This window comes from Brienomyrus brachyistius, unplaced genomic scaffold, assembly GCF_023856365.1.
Source record: "Brienomyrus brachyistius isolate T26 unplaced genomic scaffold, BBRACH_0.4 scaffold60, whole genome shotgun sequence".
Classification (NCBI taxonomy): domain Eukaryota; kingdom Metazoa; phylum Chordata; class Actinopteri; order Osteoglossiformes; family Mormyridae; genus Brienomyrus; species Brienomyrus brachyistius.
In genome coordinates, this window is record NW_026042335.1 from 1,379,823 (window position 1) to 1,390,777 (window position 10,955).

The 10,955-nt window shown below is 42.6% G+C and overlaps 2 long non-coding RNA genes across 2 annotated transcripts; one reads left to right on the forward strand and one right to left on the reverse strand.

Moving 5' to 3' along the window:
* Window positions 1-337: 337 nt before the first annotated feature.
* On the forward strand, window positions 338-2,596 carry LOC125725088 (uncharacterized). Its single transcript, XR_007387321.1, has 3 exons — window positions 338-563; window positions 720-862; window positions 1,121-2,596. It is a non-coding gene; the product is annotated as an uncharacterized LOC125725088 (long non-coding RNA).
* LOC125725084 (uncharacterized) lies at window positions 1,201-10,372 on the reverse strand. Its single transcript, XR_007387316.1, has 5 exons — window positions 10,330-10,372; window positions 5,825-5,917; window positions 1,697-1,788; window positions 1,418-1,559; window positions 1,201-1,320 (listed from the first exon to the last, which is right to left on the reverse strand). It is a non-coding gene; the product is annotated as an uncharacterized LOC125725084 (long non-coding RNA).
* Window positions 10,373-10,955: the final 583 nt, after the last annotated feature.

Consider the following 10,955-nt stretch of genomic DNA (forward strand, 5'->3'; position numbering starts at 1 on the left):
CATTTATATAAGATGTAAACTGACCTGTACACACTGTGCAGGTACGCTGCCCGGCTTTATGCACTCAGAAGAAGGACAAAATGTCCTTCCTTAACAAATTATAGAAATATTAAATTGTTTTATGATAGATAACATTTTCATATTAAAACCACTCTTGCAGGTAACCCAGTTTAAAAACTCACATTATTTACATAAAACTTTTTGTACTGCAAGATTTACATTTTTGTATATCTTTCATATTTTGCAAAATATATTGAAATATGCATGTTGCAATAAGTTGCATATCAATAACTTTTATTACCAAGATCTCCTTTATAGCAATTTTATTATATATGATATCTGAGAACAAATAACACGTATCCAAACATGCACACTTAAATTGACAGAAGTCATTTTTACTTTCATTTTTGAGACAAAAACGATGTTGATTGCTTGAAAATTTGGAATGTTATCTGACCACTGTATGATACCGTGTGAAATTAAATAATATATTGATGTGTTATATATTTTAAACAGATGAAAAGAACAGTGATATATCAAAAGTGGAATGGTCACGCAAGCAAGTATGTAATAAATATTTCAAATTACAAATCGTCAGTAAAACAAATGAACCTCAGACTGATTTCCATCCTGGGATCAGCATTTTAAGTGCTATTTGTGAAAATAAGTAATAGCAAACCGATTTAATCCATCCAATTCTGCCATCTTTGTCTCCCCAGTGCCATGACGAGGACACACTGAATTACGCTGCCCTGAACCTTAAGAAGCCAAAACCCAGGAGACAGAAGAAAGACGGGAATAATGACACTCTGTATTCTGACCTCCGCTACAGAGATTATGAATAAAGATGCTTCTCATTCATGTCAGTCACACAGAGTGTTCAGGGTGTAGCTTTAATAATGTTCAGAGGAGGGCAGGGGAGCTTGGTGTCAGTGTGTTTGGGGCGCATTTTTACTGGAAGTGCAAATGTTCAGGTCAGACTGGGGGCTGAGGGAGGGGGAGAGGGGAGCCACAGAGATTATTTCTTCATGGTATGGGGGGGGGGGGAATAAGCAGCTTTAATGTTGTGGAAAGGCTGAGTTGCTGCAATCAGTAATCAGTTCTTTGATGTCACACACAGGTGATCTGAGGGGAAGAAACTGGCTCATCAAGCAAGCAGCAAGGGTTCTGTGAAGCGTGTCCTCTTGGTAAGCTTGCCAACCATGAGTGTGATGCCTGCTCCACCCAGGGAATCAGAGAGCAGCTTGGTGAGCTTGCTGTCGCAGTACAGAATGTGCCCGCTCTTCTTCTTAGGGTCCACTAGTGCGGATATGCACTTGCCTGCATAGAGAGAGAAAGCAGACACAGGGGAGATCATGAAGCACCTCGAAGATCCTGTTTTGCTGTCGGAGACAGATACTGTACAGCTGACACCTACCCAAAGACAAGAGACTTTGGTTGATGTTGGCAGCCTCTTCCAGGAGATCTTCTGAGGAACTGGGCCCCCTCAACCGTTCACTTCTGGCTACATCCACTAGGCACAGTTTCCCCTTGGTGGCTGTGCCTTCATCACTATTAGCCTAAGAAAGAAGATGTAGGTTTCGGAGGATGTTCACTCTACCCAAGATCAGCCCCCATTAAAGCAGAGATGGATTCTTAAAGAGTGCAGCAGGAGAAGCACAGGAATGTGCAGAGGGTAGAAAGACAGGCGTCTCACTGCTTTAGCTCTGATGGAGACTGTCAGGATGGAGTGGCTGCGGCTGGAGAGCTCATTCTGGGCCTGCGAGGATGTGTGTCTGCTCCTCAAACCTGGAACAATGTGTGCGGAGGCAAGGCAGTCAGCAAACCAGAAAAACCCACAGAGACACATCCAGATAACATAAAGTCCTCCAGAGTGTCCAACAGTGGACAAGTTCTCCACATAAAAGCCCTGAGTTTGGTTTCTGTGGAGAGACAAGGAGGACGTCAACCAGGGGAGTGAGGAGATCCCGAACCTGCAGGGGCATAAGACTGGAGAACATAATCACCATGTATAAAAGCCTAAAGAATCATAGTTGTTCCCGAGGATGTTTTGTAAGGATCAAGTACAGATGCAGTCACTTGAATTTTCTCCTGTTTCCATGATGGGGCATTGGCTGGTCCTTGGCTGATCCATGACTGGCCCCTGCTGGGTTCTGGGTGGAACCTTGACTATTGATGCGTTCGATTATTTGTCTCCAACTGGGAACTCGGACGAAAACGTCACGAAAAATGTCACTTCCCTTCGGAAACATGCCTCTTTTATGTCGGACAGAATTTTCTTGTCCAAGTTGCCCCTGTGACGTAATTTCAACATGGCGGCTTACACACTCAATAGTGTGTAAGCCTCAGTAATTCTATTTTGCAAATATTTAAAAATGTTTTTTTTGTTAAATGTATAATTATAAATGCAATTGCACATGTTCAATTGAAGGAATACCATATCGTGACCGTAAACAGTATCCTAACATGCAATATCAGATTTTTACCAGACTTGTTAGTGTTTTTGGTTTGTTTGTAGTTTGTTTGCCTCTCGAAAAAAGAATATCGCTATGAATGTACTAAAATACTTTATAAAGCTTTTAATGTGGTTTGACTAGTTCTTGTTTCTTGTTTGTTTGTCTCTCTGAAATAACAATCTTACTCCAAAACTGCTAAAATATAAAGCAACAACACAGCAACATATTCATGCAGGCAGCCATGTTTGTTCCGAGTTGTGGTAGCTTAAACGGGAGATTGTAGGATGTGATGTCACCCAACTCGGAATTTCCGAGTTCCGAGAGATAATCGAACGCACCATAAAATGAGATCCCCCACGATGACGTAATGAACATGGGGGCCGGCATGATCCGCTCCTTACCTCTTTGTGTGTAAAGTACTTGCAATGATTTATCCATCCACCAGGGACTATGAAAGCTGAAGTGACTTACCTGAAAGCAGGTTTTGTAACTCTACTGCAAAAAATGAAAATCTAAGCAAGTATAATTTTCTTATATTTACAAAATTCCAATTTCATTAATAAACTGACTACACTGCAATAAATGGCCTGTGAAATTTAAGAAATTGTTTCTGTTGTGTTTCTGTTACAAAAATATGTAAACAGCACACAGTCCATGTCGACTGACTATGTGACAAAGCATTTGTCTGTGACAACTACATTTTGACAGAGTTTGCCTGTGTCTTACGGAGCCCCTGAAGGGACTGTGTGAAAGTAAGAGCAATTTGTTTTTGCACAGGTTCTATCAGGGGCTCCGTAATGTCGATTTCTCACCTGACAGAACATTTTTCTATGTCAATTCAACTTTACACTGTACTTCTGTCGCCTTAGCACCCCCTGTCGTTTCACTGTTGTATTGCATGTCAACCAAACATTTCTACAGTGCAGTAATGTTTACAGTAGTAAATAGTGGCATTTTATTACTCGTGATTAGTGTATTCAGATACCATCCTTCACCCCAAAATCTGGCGATATTATACTTTGCCTTTTTTTTTCAAGAATGAATAACCAAAAAAATAAATAATCACATAAGCAGGTTCAGCTAAGCTCATAATGACAGATCCCAGGAACCAAACCTGGGCAGTCGCCAACACACCGCAGGGCCAATTTAGACTCACCAGTCAACCTATCCTGCACACTTTTGGATCGTTGGAGGAAACTGGAGCCCCTGCAAAAACCCCCACGCACATGGGGAGAGTGTGCAAACTCCACACAGAGAGAACCCAGGTCCAAACCCAGAACCTTTTTGTTGTGAGGCAGCAGCACTAACCACCATGCTGCCCACGATCATTACATCGCATGTACAGTAATAATGCTGAGAGTTGCTTCTCCTTAATTACCTTGCAGAGACGTAAACTGTGCCTTATTGGCCCTTAAGCTCATAATCTCTCGATTTTCCTTTGCGAAGAGGCTTGGTCAGGCACCTGACAACTTGTTGCAACAGTCTTCTACAGTACGTATTCCATACCTATTATATCAGCCATTAATGCCACATACGAGTATAATTCTGCATACACTGTTATGGTCCATATAAATAATTAGATAATTTTCAATAATTAAAAATAAGAACCATATACTATATAGTGTTAGCATGGTGGCCTCCCATTTCCAGGTATACAGGCCACTCGAACCCCAGCCATGTTCTCTGTGTGTGTGCCTCTGTGCCTGTCTGTATAGACTTTGCATGTCATGAATACATCACATTAGTGATGGATTTATACCAAAATTTTGACTTTGATACTGATACCAGCTTTGGGGTCTTGCTATTAAAACTAAATCAATAATGTAAAATATTCCCATCTAAAACTTGTGTTGCCTTGAAATAAACAGGTTGATTTATCAATTGGGGTGGCATGGTGGTGCAGTGGTTAGCACTCTTGCCTCACACCTCTGGGACCCTGGTTCGAGTCTCTGCCTGTGTCACATGTGTGTGGAGTTTGCATGTTCTACCCATGTCGTCGTGGGGTTTCCTCCGGGTACTCCGGTTTCCCCCCACAGTCCAAAAACATGCTGAGGCTGATTGAAATTGCTAAATTGCCCCTAGGTGTGCATGTGTGAGTGAATGGTGTGTGAGTGTGCCCTGTGATGGGCTGGCCCCCCATCCTGGGTTGTTCCCTGCCTCGTGCCCATTGCTTCTGGGATAGGCTCCGGACCCCCCACGACCCAATAGGAAAATGGATGGATGTTTCTGACTGACAACAGGTGTAGTGGGAGGTACGACCCGCTTTGGTTTCGAATGAGACGGCAGAACGAGTGCAGACACAGACGGATGGATTTTTTTGGCCATCTGTACCATTTTGGGTATGAACTGCTTTCCAATCACAGCTTGCTTTATATATGTATTTAAAACCCTGTTAAAAGTAAGACACTGAATTTATCACTGTTATTAAGTACTTGCTTACCTTCAACCAGTGATGCACATTTCTATCAATTAAAGGAATGTTAGATTTAACAGACAATTTCATAAAAAGCGACATTTTTGAGAAAGCAGGGCCAAACAGTGCCTGGAGTAACGGGAGGTTAAGGGCCCTACGGAGGGGCCCAGTAGTGACATTGAACAGGTGACCTTCCCATTATAGACATAGCATCCAAACTCAATGAGCCAAACAGCGCCCCCACTGGATTGCTATGTGTTTTGCAGCTCAGGTGATTTTTTTTCCTACATGTTGATTTAAATGTGGCTGGTATTACTACACCATGAAGCTTCTCCTCTTCCTCAACACCCTCTTCATGGCACCAGGATGCTGGTTACCCATGGAGACCCTGGAAGTTTGGATCAGGAAGGAGGCAAAGGGCCAAGCGTCCTATGGCATATGCAAATCACTGCAAATCACTGCAAATCACTGCGTGCAGTGTGCAGAGGTTAGGTGACATATACCATCCTGTAGCTCAGAGATGGAGGAAGGGAGAGAGCTCTTTGGTCCTGGAGAGGAAATACATAAAACCTCACAGGAAGCAGGAGTATTTATCAGGGTCTCACAGCCTCATTCTGCCCTCCTAGACATGTCTATCTACCTGCCTGTCTGTCTGCTTGCCTGTCTATCTACCTTCCTGTCTCTCTATTTCTCTACCTGCTTGCCTGCCTGCCTCTCCATCTGTCTGTCTATCTATCTGCTTGCCAGTCAGTCTGTCTGTGTACCTGCCTGCCTGTTACACTGTGGACAGCTGCTGCATTCACAGCCAGAGCGCAAATACCAGAGTAAACGACTTTAATATCTAAGAATGTTCCTTGCTGATCATGACTATTGACACAACATTGGATAGTGAAGTTGACTGAAGAGTAACAGCTTCCCGCTGTTACCCTTCAGTTACCAATAAGGGTACACTCACTCAGTGTGGTCTTTTCCAGTGCAGACCTCCTCACGTCGACCTCCAAGAGACGAGCTCATGTCTTTACCACTGAATTAGCTTCAGCCCCCAGGCCTGTTTCATAAAACATTTACATTTTCACTTACAGCACATATGTCCCTGTTATATAATTTCCATTTTTCCATTTTCATTTAGTCTACATGTATATATCATTAATCATTACTCCATCCGGGTACTTTACGTGTCATATACTAACATACACTGTACATATGTGCATCAAAATAATTTTCCCACCAGCTTCTGGGAAAAACAAAATATATAAAAAGATAGATTATCATAATTAAGACTGAAATAACAAAAACCCATAAAATATTACAGTAAAACGAAAGTGATGATATCGGTAGTTGTAAAATTAAGGTGCAAATTAAACATTGTGGGCTGGTGTAGTACAGTGGAGTACAATGGAGTACAGTGGAGTACAGTGAGGTGGCTATAGCAGTCATCATTTAAAATGTCAATTTTCAAGCACCTTCCGGAAGTATCAGAGTAACAGGACACCAGTTTCATCGCTGCAGTGCAGTGTGTTATCACTGTGCAGTGCGATTTCAGTCAGTTCCCTTTACTGTGGTCCCTTTTCGGAGACCAGACAGCAGTGCGTATTGCAGAGTATATGTGTGTGGAAGGCAATATTTTGGACTTTAGAGTTCAGGTCAAAGCCCACAGCTGAGCCCATATAATTATCAGCCATCTCTGCAGATTCCCTGCCATGTGCTTTCCAGCATGCAAAGAGTGACCTTTGCCCACCCCCCCGAAATGCTTGTAAAACCCCCACTTTGATCTGTACTGAATGGGTAATGTCACAGAGCCCTGTTATATTAGGTGTGTGTAACCAAGATGTCCCGCTCCTTTTGTGGCATAAGGTCACGCCACCAATGCCAAATACATAATCTGATTTATCACAGCGCGAGTCAGGGGTAATGCTGAGGGAGGGTGTCCACGGCCCAGCCTGGGAGCGGATGTAAATCAGCCTTTATTTGGGAGCAGGCTGGTTAAGTTATAGGCTAAGTGATCAAGGTGAAGCAGAGGATAGAGGCATGAGGGGCCGTGTAAGGGCTGTGCCTTGTGAAGCGCAGTGTGTGGATCTCAGCTGTGTACGGCACCCACAGCACGCACTGGGGAATAGTCCAGAGCCACAGTGATGCTGAATGAGAGCGAAGCACGTTTACTGAGCTCTTTATCTCTGCGTTTTCCTTTGTACTAAAACATCGGCCAACCCAAAATCCGAATGAATGGCAGAGTTCTGTTACATCTTATTTATTGAGCTGGCAATTTCACCCGAAGCAACGTACATTTCTGAGAAAGAAGGGTAAGTCGGTCCCTTGACAGATTTAAGAGCAAATTTCCGAAACTCACCAGATCCGCTTTTTTAATCACTTTTGAGATGAGACCACCAGTAACGTAAAGTCAGCCTCCCTGATCAAAACTTAGTGTTGGGAACAAAATCTCATTCAGTCCTCATGTAATGCCAAAAAAAAAAACTTTCATTTAACTTCCAAAACAAATTCCACAGAAATGCATCCTTGCGTACTGACTGAGTTTTAGAAATTTGTTTGGAAAAACGGGTTAAGCCATCAGGGGGCTTGGTCTCTGCAGACCCTGGGATTTCAGCTAGCAACTGTCAGATCACACACACAGCATTGTAACCCACTGAGCAACACACTGCCTCCCTGTTAATGGACAAAGCTTTTTCCAAACGTCTGTTAGATACGCTTCTTTTTCTCACAGTACCTTTAGATACATGATCCTTTCCTTTGTGTTTCTACAATTTACGGGACCCTCCAGCTTTTTAATGATCTGTACGCCTCTTAAGCATGTTCACACCTGACTGGGTTCACTGAGCCTCCGAAGTGCTATAAATCACAGGAGAGCAACGGCAGCCAGCTGAAGACACTAAAGTGTGAAATGGCCCAACCTGTCACGATCGCACAATACCGGCATCTATCACACTGCTATTATTAACTTGTCTGTGTAACTCCGGGCCACCGGACCAGACCTTTGGGTCTAAACGTCGAGACGTTTTCTGGCAAAGTAAAAACCTCGCAGATACATCTGTAAAAACTCAGTACGTACATTATTTTCTCTTTTTAAATCAAAACTCAAAGTGCATCTGTTTAAGAGTGCCTTCTCCCTGTAAATTCTTTTAGATTTTTATACTGTTTTAGTTTTGTAATTAGTTTTTATTCTGATTGTTCTTATTCGTTGTGTAATTCTGTGCTGTGTCCTTGTGTGCTTTGAAAGTCCCCTTTAAATAAAATGTATCATCATTATTATTATTATTATTTTGAGACAATAAATATGGTCCCTAAGCCTATAAACACTGTCGCTGTAATATAACTGATCGCTGTAATGTAACTGATGTCTGCTGCCTATTATACTGCAGTAACAATGTAATGAGACAGCCTGCTTTGGTATCCACATGCATGGCACTGCCACGGTGCTGGTGGTCAGAACTCACCCACCGCCACTAGAAATACACCCACTGGCTACTTTACTGGATACACCTTGCTAGTATTAGGTTGAAACCCACTTTGTCCTCATAACTGCCTTAATTCTTCATGGCATAGATTCAAAAAGGTGCTCGAAACACTGTTCAGCGACTTTGTTCCACGTTGACATGACAGAATCATAATAGATATAATTCGCTGCAGATTTGCTAGCTGTACCTTTATGGTGTGAATCTCCCATTCCACCACCATACCGCATAGGCGCCCTATTGGTTTCAGATCTGGTGACGGTAGAGACCATTTGAATACAGGGAACTCATTCAAGAAACCAGTCTGAGATTAAATGAGCTGCTTGACATGGTGCATGATCCTGGTTAGCAGATCGGGCTGCTTCAGCATTTCCTAAAAGGAATGTGTATACATAATATTTAGTGTAGTAACTGCTTCTGGCCAACAGGGGGCCACAGGCAAACGTGTGATTTGAGTGGTGACAAACGCTGCTGCTACAGGTCATGGTCGGGCTCCTGCAATCATCCATCCATCCATGCATGGAGGAGAGCACCAACTTTTATGGAGGAATAAGAATCATTTCCTCTCTGCCCGCTTGACTGGGCTTGATAACTGGTCACTAGAACTGGCATTGAGGAGGTACCACGGCTCATCTGACATGCCCCTGCACCCTTCTGTGCCATCTGTGCAAGGCTGCGTTTTTTTATAACCTCTATGCAATATTTCTGAAGCCTAACCAAACCCCACTACTTCCTTCCTACCACGGAATACAGTGCAGCACTACAGACTGGACTAGAGTCTATCAGGCAACACAGGGCACAAAGCTGGGTTCACCCGGGACCATCATGGGGCAAACCACCCTCCAGGCACTTTGGAGATACCCATCAGCCTCACTGTATGTCTTTGGACTGCAGGTGGAATCTAGAACTGCCAGATCCGTGCGTGAGAGAGAGAACATGCAAACTAGGAACACACAGGTCAGAAACAGGAACCAAGGTTCCTAAAATAAACTGGAGAAATGGCTCAGTGATTTCTTCCATCAGTAACTGCCATGCTGTATAGACAGTCCTCTGTATCGAAACTCAACCATAATCTGCGCCAAACATCCAGAAATATCCGCACTAATCACATCTCTTGTTTGCATCACTGACTGAGCTTGCAGAAGAGACCGCTGGAACGTACCAACTCCAATGAGGAACATAAAGTAAGCTTCAGTTGTTAGTATGGCTATGGACTAGCTTCAAGTAGTTGCAACTTTTCCTCCTTAAAAGTTATATTACTGGTCCTCACGCTGTGGGTGTCTTCAGGGAAGGATCTAAATCTATATTTTCTGGGGGTGCCACTGAATGTCCATAGCTGGACAAATAATCATGCAAAAGCATTTATTTCCTATTATGAAATTGCTCAGGTTTGTTTTATTAATGTATTTACGAAAATGAAATTGTGCAACTTTTAAAAGAACAAGGGCATCATACATACATGTGGTAGTAAATATTCAGTGATTCTCATTTAGCATTTTGAGTCCCAGCTGTGAGCCTCAGAGCCCCATGTGTCTCAGGGTAAAGCAGATGCTATAAATCCTTTGGCTGTACAGCTGTCATGTTCTATTTGTGAGAATAATGTGTACAAAGAAGAGTGGAGTCAAAATCAACAAGCATGCAATGACATTAAACACCCAGATTACCTGCTAATCGCATACAGAAATGCCTCAAATTTAACCAAGGACGACATGTTCCAGGTCATTTTTCTGTCTGAGGAAATGCATGTAGATGCATACACAGTACTGAAGAAAAGTCGTAGGCAGTCAAAGAAAATGTTTAAAGCTATTTATGTGGCTAGAAAGTGTAGTAAAATGCTCAGAAAAAAATTAAGTAAAACAAAAACTAACAAGAATTTGTTCTGTTCTCCAAAAAGTTACTGATGTCTTGTTGGATGGCTAAATAGACACCACTTCAGTTCCTAAACCTCTATGAAGTTAAATTTTACCAGACAATTAAACGTTTGCGCCAGTACCTGTCCGATCCTGTCCTGTGTGTCTTGTGTCCTTTTGATCAGCAGGTGTCGCTCAGTGGGTTGAGTAAATGGCTTAGAGGCTAAACCCCTCCAGTCATGAGTTCACCTCTTAAGGTTTTATTGGTTTTTGGTTTCCTTAGTATCTTTTGTCTCTCTTTGTGTCCCTATTTAAGGTTTAACCTGCTTGTGCCTTGTCTAACTTTGTTCTGCTTAGACTCATTAAGTCTTCTCTAGCGTTATTAACCCTTAGTGTTTAAGGTTTCTTACTTTCGGTCCTTGTTACGCCGTCTGCTTCTTGTTGTCCTGTACTGATTGGTTATATATATTCCTGCACACACACACACTATATTATATATACATACATATAAATACACACATACATAGATACTGTAATAGCTTGGATTCAACCACGAGAGGGCAGTAGTAGCATATAGTTATAGGCAGCACAGGAGGGAAGTCGAAGAAGGCAACACAGTGAAGTTGAGTGTGTGTGCGTTAGACCCGGAGCTGAAGTTAATAAATATTGAACCTCGTCATCCCCTAATGTGTCTCGGCGCACACACATACATATACACAGACGAGGTATAACAGAGGAAGCAGGATTATAAAACACAGAGCAACATGAA